The sequence below is a fragment of the Centruroides vittatus genome, unplaced genomic scaffold (assembly GCF_030686945.1).
Source record: "Centruroides vittatus isolate TY-2023 unplaced genomic scaffold, ASM3068694v2 contig_439, whole genome shotgun sequence".
In the NCBI taxonomy this organism is placed as follows: domain Eukaryota; kingdom Metazoa; phylum Arthropoda; class Arachnida; order Scorpiones; family Buthidae; genus Centruroides; species Centruroides vittatus.
Window position 1 is genome coordinate 767148 of NW_027122239.1, and position 9376 is coordinate 776523.

At 26.2% G+C, this 9376-nt stretch overlaps 1 long non-coding RNA gene across 1 annotated transcript; it reads right to left on the bottom strand.

Moving 5' to 3' along the window:
- Positions 1-4461: 4461 nt before the first annotated feature.
- LOC136977092 (uncharacterized) lies at positions 4462-5983 on the bottom strand. Its single transcript, XR_010881028.1, has 2 exons — positions 5695-5983; positions 4462-4656 (listed from the first exon to the last, which is right to left on the bottom strand). It is a non-coding gene; the product is annotated as an uncharacterized lncRNA (long non-coding RNA).
- Positions 5984-9376: the final 3393 nt, after the last annotated feature.

The following is a 9376-nucleotide window of genomic DNA, read 5'->3' on the forward strand; positions in this document are numbered from 1 at the left end:
CAATTTCATTTTTTAATCCCTATAAAATTTATAAAGTTCATAATCGAAACTAAATAGAAAATTTTCCTTAAATCTTTCATAAAATTACTGCACGTTATTAATATTATAAACGTATTAAAATTAAAAAGTAATAATGATTTAAAAAATAAGTAGTTATTGTAATTAAGTTTAATAATTTTTTTAAAAAAAATTGATAAACTTTAGAAGGAAAGAAAAAAAAGAAATTAAACTATTTAGCATTTAAACATATTACAAATTTTGTTTAAATAATTGTGAAATAAAAATAAAAATAAAATAAAATAAAATCAAAGCCATAACGATAGTTTAAATAATTATTATTTTAACATTTAATAGTTACAATAAATTTTTATTTCAATTGAGTTATTTTATACAGTCGACGAGTAAGGGAGCTTTTTGGCTCTTTTAGTAGTCACATAGGATTCTTTCTACAACGTACCTTACGATAATAAAATTCCAAAATTCAAAGTGGGAAGCTCCGTTTACTGCACAGCGACCTGGAAAAACGTAAAGACAAAGAAGACTTCTCTACTTTTACGTAAAAATGGAAACTGTCCATTTCCAAACTCTATTATTTACATTGATAGAAATCACGACTTTTTTAGACCATCGAAAGTTGGTCGTTAGAAAACAAAGTGAATTTTCTTCTGACTCTTAAATGTTTTTTACTTTTATAGTTAACTCCACAGGACTTATATTTATATATATATATATCTAGATTCTGAAGGCTAAAAATACAAACTGAACGATTTCAAGCATCACCAGAAAGAAGAGGAAGCGAAAGAGAGAGAGGGGGAAGTTGAAGAGTATTTTTTGAAATTTTCGGTAGTATAGTCTTTTTATATTTTGAATCTTCTCCCCCCTTGGCTATAATAGGGTAAGCAAAATTCCCCTAATCTAAGTCAATGGTGCGTCATTTGGTTAAGATGCTTTAAAGCCACTATAAAGTGTATTGTTGATGCTACCATAGTCTGAAAAATTGGTTTTGTTTGAGGTTACCATTTACTTCTGAGCATGCTCTATAGAGGACATTACCATTTCGGACCGGAAAGAAAATGATTCTCTATTTGTGAAGAGGTTCGCCATCAAAGGAAAATATAGCGGTACGTTTTAGTGTTTTTCCTACATTTTATCAGATTGGATGGAACACATATATAATGATAACTCAAACAATGATGTGAAATATTTATTGTCCAGTCTGTGTCTACTGAAAGTTGTATTATCTTCCTCCGTCTAATATAGAAAGAAAAATAACGATGTAATCCTAATAATAATTGTTCTTTATATTAGAGTAAATTGTTGATGAATTGTGTGGAAGTGACTAACTGCGAGTTTGACATCCTTTCAATGGTATATACACTTTGAACAAGTGCAGTAATTAGATAACTGTGGTCAAGCGTTACCAACTGCTAACAATGTTTGTTAGTAAGTTGTGCTGGACAATTACTGTAGGCGTTCAATACACGTATTAAGAACGTAATGCTGCTGAATCGACTTATTTTACTTATGTCATATTTACTTATATAACACGAAAATTGAACTAAGAAGGTTATTTTTATATTTAATAACTACTTTATCTTGTTTTTAATAAGCAAATCTTAATGATTATGAAAGAATTCGAGTATTTTTTTTAAATCAATAATTTACTCTTTAATAAATAGATTTTATATTTTAGATATTTAGCTGTTTTAGTAGCTGACATTTTTTAGTTTTACACGTATTTAAATTTAAATATAGCCAGTATTCATGTTTTTAAAAATGTTAAATAATAATTCATATTAGTGTCATAGAGATGTGATTAAATGATTTTCTGTTATAATTAATCAAAAATTATATTTTTAGAAAAAGTAAACTGTATTATTGCTGACATTAAATGTTTACAAATTTAATTGTGATTAAATTTTAATAACATTAATCCACATTAGTTAGCATTTAAAAAACAAATATTAAGTTTAATATGCTCCTTACTATTTTACGGGATTTTACTACATATTAAGGGTTTATATGATATAAAAGTGCGTTTTCTGTATTCTAAATGGCATGGATATATTAAGAAACAAAGTTTCATAAGTGGCAAGTGAATGGAAAACAAAGTTATAAACATGAAAAGTCACAAAGTCGACTTTTGATATATTTTGCTTATTTAATAATTGTACATTTTGAAATTTGACTTAATATAAAAATAACAATAGTTTTGCTAAAAGTGCAAGATCCATGATGGATTTCACTCCTCCCACAATTCCATTATCGCCCGATAATTTATGAGCCAGGAGTGTGTCGCTAAACATTTATCTAATGTATATACTGGATATATAATCAATCATTATCATGCTTCATTTTCACAATAAGCAAGTTGACAATCAAGTACAAACTGGAGATTGACTTTGAACCCGTGGATGAATGTCAAAAAGAATAATTTGATTATTAATTATTATTTTCATCTTTTAATGTGAAGTTTCTGTTTCTGATAGATCAATACAACAAGGATTTACTGAAGTATACAATTCTGTTATTATTATCTAAGGGAATATTGTTTTCTTTTGTAGGTTCGTCAAAATTGTTAATAAAACTGTCCACCCCCTTTAACAATTTTTGAAACGATTTTAGGTATGATTATGATATTAATAAATCTTTCTATTGTATAAGTATGATTAAATAATTAAGTGAAAACTTTACAAAATTCACGAACTCGTCACGTTATTTTTCTCTAATCAATTTTCTGGTTACGTATCGATCAAATATAAAATTTGACGTATCAACTTCCCTATATCGATAATCCCTACAAAGATCTTGCATAAAATTTCTGCTTTTCTGAGCAATATGCAAAATTCTCTTTATTAAATTTATAATGCAAAAGATCGAGCAAACGTTCACCTAGTTTATTAATTTTAAAGAAGGGTAATTATTTATTAATATATTATAGAAGTTAATAGAAGAGGAAATTTAAATAGGGATCAATAAGTTATTAATATATAAACCATACACTCCCCTGGAGCCTGTAAGGCTAGGCAACGAACTGTAAAAATTCCGTTCGATCCTGATTTAGGGAAAAAATCTGGGAATAAATCTTTGAGATATATCCGAGTCTTTATCAAAACGTATATCTTCAGTTGCCTAAGGATAAAGATGGCATATATGAAAATCTAATTTTTCTATCAGTGACATAGCCGAAAGCTAAATAGATACCTTATTCTTTCTATATTCATTTTTTCTTTCCAATTTCTATAAAAGCATGGAAACCCAATTAAATCTTTAATTATTAATAACTATATTCGAATTTAAAATAAATCATTCGAAAATCATTAAAAAGCATTTATTGTAAAAATCAATTATTCGATTATTTAATAAATCGAATCTTTATCGTAATCACCTTATTTATAAGAGATTAGATAGCCATTAATTCGATAAATTGATTTTGGAATGACTCATTTTGTTCTCGTGATAGACAAATCAAAATCAGAAACTCGATATACTGTACTTCCAGGTAGACAGGTGACACTTGTTGCCCTAAATCGACATCAGTAACGACAATTTAAAGAGTTGTTTCGATCCATACAACTGAGAAGAGAAAGTTTTTCCCTTGAAATCATAATTTATACTCTGATGAGCGAAATTCTTTACGTAGCGTGTGTTAAAATTCGCTTCAATATGTTATAGGCTAACGTTAAAACTTAATTAAGAATAACTTGTAAATAAAACCATAATAAAGGATTTTTTAAAATTGAAATAATAAAATTTATCATTTTAAACTCTATATTAAATTATAAATTGGTGATAAAGTATTAACATTATAAAGATAAATATTTAATGTACTTTTTACGTAAAACAATAAATAAAATTGATTTTAAAGTGCATTTCGTATTAATTTGCTAAAATTTATTGTTTTTGGTCGTGCTTAATTAATTAAAATCGAATAGAATTAATTATTTTTAAATAGAATAATCGCTTTCTTAATAAAGCAGTTTAATGTAGTTTTCAAAATTTTTTAATTGCAATTAAATAAATATATTTTAAAAATTATTTGTACATTTCGCCAATAATTGTTGAAATGTAATAATTTAAAAATTACAAATAAATTAATCTTTTTCAACAATTAAAAATTTAGATACATTTCAATAATCAGAATTAACGATATATTTCAGAATAAAATGAAATTAACATTTTTTTTGAAAAATTTAATTGCATTTAAATGCATTTCTTAATTATAATTAAGCTGGATATTTTAATAATTTTAAAAAATAAATTTTTATAACATGAATTATAGGTATTTAAAAAGAAAGTAGTAAAATGTAAAATTTAAAATAAATTCCAAAGAAGATTTCAGCTGATATTTATTATAGTCAAAATATGGTCTTTATTCTGATTTCCTTTCTTAAAAAAATATATAATGAATAGGAAAAAAAGACAACGTAAAATTTTGAGTATTCTTTTTCTTGCAAGAAAAGCATAACGAACCTTCATGTGTCAGGACTGTCTGTCATATGACAAAAGATGATCGCACAAAAATGTGGATAACTAGCGAAAGCTCCAACTGACATGTGGGATGGGAAAAGATCTTATACAATGTCAGCTCGCCTTGTCAAAAACGTACCAAATTTACGTCATCGCCTTCTTTCTTAAACGGAATTTCAATGCCTCCTAAAACACCAATTTGTAAGTTTATCAGATAAGATGTTATGAAGAAAAAAAACCTAACTTATGCAGATTAATTTCTTGCTTATTACTATGATTTTTATCTTTTTTTCTTCTCCTCAAAGTTAATGGAATGTTACATTTTTACATGAATTACACTTTTTTGCGGTTTTTTCTAATTTACAAAATAACCATTACGTATAAAAATTAGAAGATTATTTTGGATCAAAACATTAATGAGACTTAGGTTGCTACTAAATTATTAGAGCAAGAAAAATATGAAAATTATTTTTAAAAAAATCGAAGTAAATGTTGTTCTTTATTACTATTTTTTTCTCCCTCTTACTGCTATACTTTTATAGGAAAGTGCAATTGCATGTCAATCAATCAACACTTCTAGAAGAGTAGATTTATCTGTCATTAAAGTCTGATGCAAAATAAAACTGACAATGATTCATAGTGCCGTTTAAGTCAGAGATGTTAATATAAATTACTTTGTAATCTTAAAATTAAGAAGAACAAACTTTGTAGTTTTGACTGGAAAGTTTGTTCTTCTTGCTTAATTTTCAAGATGCTCTTCTCTAGAATGAGATGATTTTAATCAAGTTGACAGATCACTTGTAGTTTCTGTTGTTAAATGCGTATTTTATTAATGAAACATCAATAATAACACATCTAATTCCTTTATTTGTATTCCATTTTGATTGATTTTTATCTTTCTCCAGCCATTTATACGCATCTGTTATTGCTGTAAGCCTATTAATTTCATATTATCTTTTTTATCCCAGAGCATACACATTGTTATTAATTGTAAACATCTAAGTCTACCTTTAACAACAAATTAACACTTTTATTTTTATTAAAATAACAGTCTTTTTTTCCAAGTTTAAAAGAAAGCAGGAAAAGAAAATTGTGGCAACTTTCCTAAATTCTACTGATTATCTAACACTTTGAATTTCCATCTGTTTATCATTCCACTCTTACCATTTGCACCATTTCTTTGAATTGTTTTCTTCTGCATATCTATTACTTATTATGTCTTACCCTGCACAATCTATACTGCATCTTTCACTTTTACACAAGAACGAACTGCTGCTATTGTTTGGATCTTCAGCATTCAGTCAATACAAACAACTCGAAAACTTCTGTAGCTATCCATTACTTAAGTGTACAACTGTGTGACCTTCTCTTCTACTTTTTACCAATTCATATTTGTTAAATAATATTTTTATACACTTTACAGTCATTGCAGTGGTGTTAAGTCAATACAAAGTGCCATTGGGACTATGAAAGAATGAATAGAAGACTGGAGGCTATTATTACGTCACATGGATAATCAATTGTTTCTGTTGACAAGAATATTTTCTCTGCAATTACTATAACAAGTGAACGATCGATGAAACAAGAATTGACAGACTGAGTTATGGATTTTCTATCTGTTTTTCTTTTGGAAAACTAAGTGTGCATCTTTTGCAAATTTATTACTGAGTATTGTATTTTTAAAACTAAAAATTACAATTTCTAAAAAAAAAATTTTAAATTTAAATAAAATTTAAAAATGATTCTCTCGAAGAGCTTTTTCTTCATAGTGAAAACTATCTTAAATTTACATTTTCATAAATTACAATTTTTAAAAAATCAATTTTTATAAATTATACGTTATGAAAACGATTAAAAACGAATAATTTTATTTAAAAAACAAATTAAAATTTAACTGTTTTAGACATAAAATCCAAAACTAATTAATTCAAATTTTAACAAATTAATTCTGTAATGATGTAATTTTTGATTAATATTATACATTCAGCTTAAGATTTAATTTAATTATACTAATTTAAATTGTACATTTAATTAATTTTAATATAATTTAAATTAAAGAAAAATAAATAGCATCAATTAAAGAAAAATATAAATATTTAAATATTCCAAATGACAAGTTCCTACCCATCAAACATGTTAAGAGAAAAGTTGTGCTTTTTTTTATTTTTGTTTTTTATTTTATTTTATTTTTTTTTCTTTCTTTCTTTTTCTTTCTTCATACTCCCACTGATCCCATCTAGCCAAGTATCCCAACTGTGAAAAGTCTCCCCCTAACATTTATTCAATTTAGTTAATTCACTTTGTTCCCTTTTGACTGTTTAAGTAAAAGTACTGTCACTATATACTCCAATCGGTGTAATGGATTTACAGTAACAGTTTTACTTTTCCAACCCACAGAAAAAAAAATTAAAAATAAAAAAATAAAATAAAAAGAATTCTTGGTGGGAATTCTGTTTCTCTTCCCAAGATAATTACATTTGACTATGGGTTAAATGATCAACTGCAATACACAAATGACATGATGCAGTCGCTCTTTCTACCTTAAGGGAGGAAGGAATTTTTTATTTTTATTTTTTTTCCTAAGCACTACTTTACCTTATATATACATTGTATTAGGTCAAATGGTTAAAAAGAATAATAAATTTTTTTTTGATTTTTATAAGGTCTCCATGGCAATCAACAGCTGTTTTAGAATATGTTTAATTAAAAAAATACACATTATTCGTTTTTCGTGCTTTCATGGTGCGTGTTCCATTTGTATGGTACCACCCTACACTGATGTCGCATTACTTGTCTAATATATTCATTTTTTTCATATTAAAATGGTAAAATAATATATTTTGAGAAGTTGGGAGTGATATTAGCCATTTTTATATTTTATTAATTATAATTATTTTATGTAAATATATTTATCTTATTAAATTTAACTTCCTTCTCGATAAATTATATTTAAAAAGTTAATTATAATTCAATTAACAACTTTTTAAATTTTAATTAATAATTTATTAATTAAGTTTTAATACTTAAAACTACACAATTATCATCTGAACAATGCGAAATATTCTTATAAAACCTCCAATTAAAAAAAACAAAAGCAAAATCAATTTAAAACTTTCCACAAATGTATATAAGTAAAGACTTTAAAAAATAACTAATAATAATAATAATAAAATAAATAAAAATTCAAATATTTGAAAAATAATCTTCAAGGAAAATTCTCTCCAATAGATTAAACACGTTCAGCTTAATTCTTCGACAATACGTCAAAATTTTCAAACCATTATCCATTCTGGTTTCCTAATGATAACAACAGATTCAGTCAAGTTTACACATTCTTGGAATAAAAATTGTGTTGCCTTAAAATTTCCAAAGATATCTTACAAAATACACGCAAACGAGAAAGAAAAGAAAAGAAAGAAAAAGAAAAAAAAAACATAATAAAAAAGAAAATCTTATATACCATTACATAAGACATTTTCCATTCTAAGTACGGATTTTTCCTGTAAAAAGTATCCTTGGCTTTTATTCAGGAAGTTGAGCATGTCTTCGAATCAAAAATAGGTCAAGACATTTAGGAGGGAAAAAGTCGTATACAGAATATTTCTAACATTTTGACTCCGGGCGATTTACGTCCAACAGAAACATGTTGATATTTCAAACCTCAAATACTTTACATTCATCCAATAGTCCAAATGACAAGCTTTGGTAATATTTCACTAACAAAATGTTCCCTTGTGTTAAATAGTATCTTCACGTAGGTTTCTTCTAGAAATGCAACAAATGTGGCGAAGCAAGACTTTCTTTTTTAAACTTATCCTTACATAAATTTTCCATAACCTAAATTCTTACAAATTATATACATCATATTTTTGTTTAGAAGGAGTTTTCTGAATTTATATATTATTACACTCTATTTTTTACAAGAGAAACTGTTGAAGGATTTATATATAATAAACAAACTTTTTTTTTCTAGTTTTACTTAATATTCTGTTAATTTAATCGAATTTTCATATAAATTTTTATCATAATTTATTGATTAGTTTGTTTTAAAATTAATTCTATATAGATTCTGTATATTACAATTATCAGAATTTTAGATATATTTAAATATATTGTTAAATATAGTCAAACCTCTGAACAATGTCCCCGTTAGTGGTCATTATTCAGAGGTTTGACTGTATATGAATGCATTTTCGTCCAAATCAAATTCCCGAAAAAATGGCCGCTATTTAGAGGCGGCCTTTATTGGAGGTTGGACTGTACTTTATAAATTAGCTTGGAATTAACCCATTCATACAACATACAACGAAGAAAACCTATATTTATCAAAATTTTATCTTCATTTATCTGATAATTTTCACGAAATATCTTCATCAAATTTAAATTATAATATAATAAAGCCTAATTTATTATAATTTTATACAATCTCATTACTACACCTTTTCAAATTATAAAAAAAAGGCGACGAAACTTTTATCATTTTAAACTCAGTAAAGAGAACGTTTCATCTTCTACATATGAATTAAGTGAATACGAGCTTGTAAATTAATTTTTAATACAAATTTATAGATTATTAATGGAATTTATGAGAGATAAAACGTGGAAGAACGGAACGATCTTAACAAGAAGGCAATCCGATCCATCCTTAACTTCATCTATCCGTATCACTCCTATATTCTAATCCTAAACTTCAACCTTTTTTTTTTTTTATCCTATCTGCTTCTATGCTTTCGGAGTTTAAAACACATGAAGGAGACCACCACCCAGGAAATGACCGGATTCCGAGTTCCGGTTATAAATCTGTTATGTGAGATACCTTTGACGTTTATGGTGTATTTCTGAGAAATACAAATATTAGTTTTTATCTCTTAGGCAGGAGGTGTGGTCGGCACGCGGCAAAAAGGCA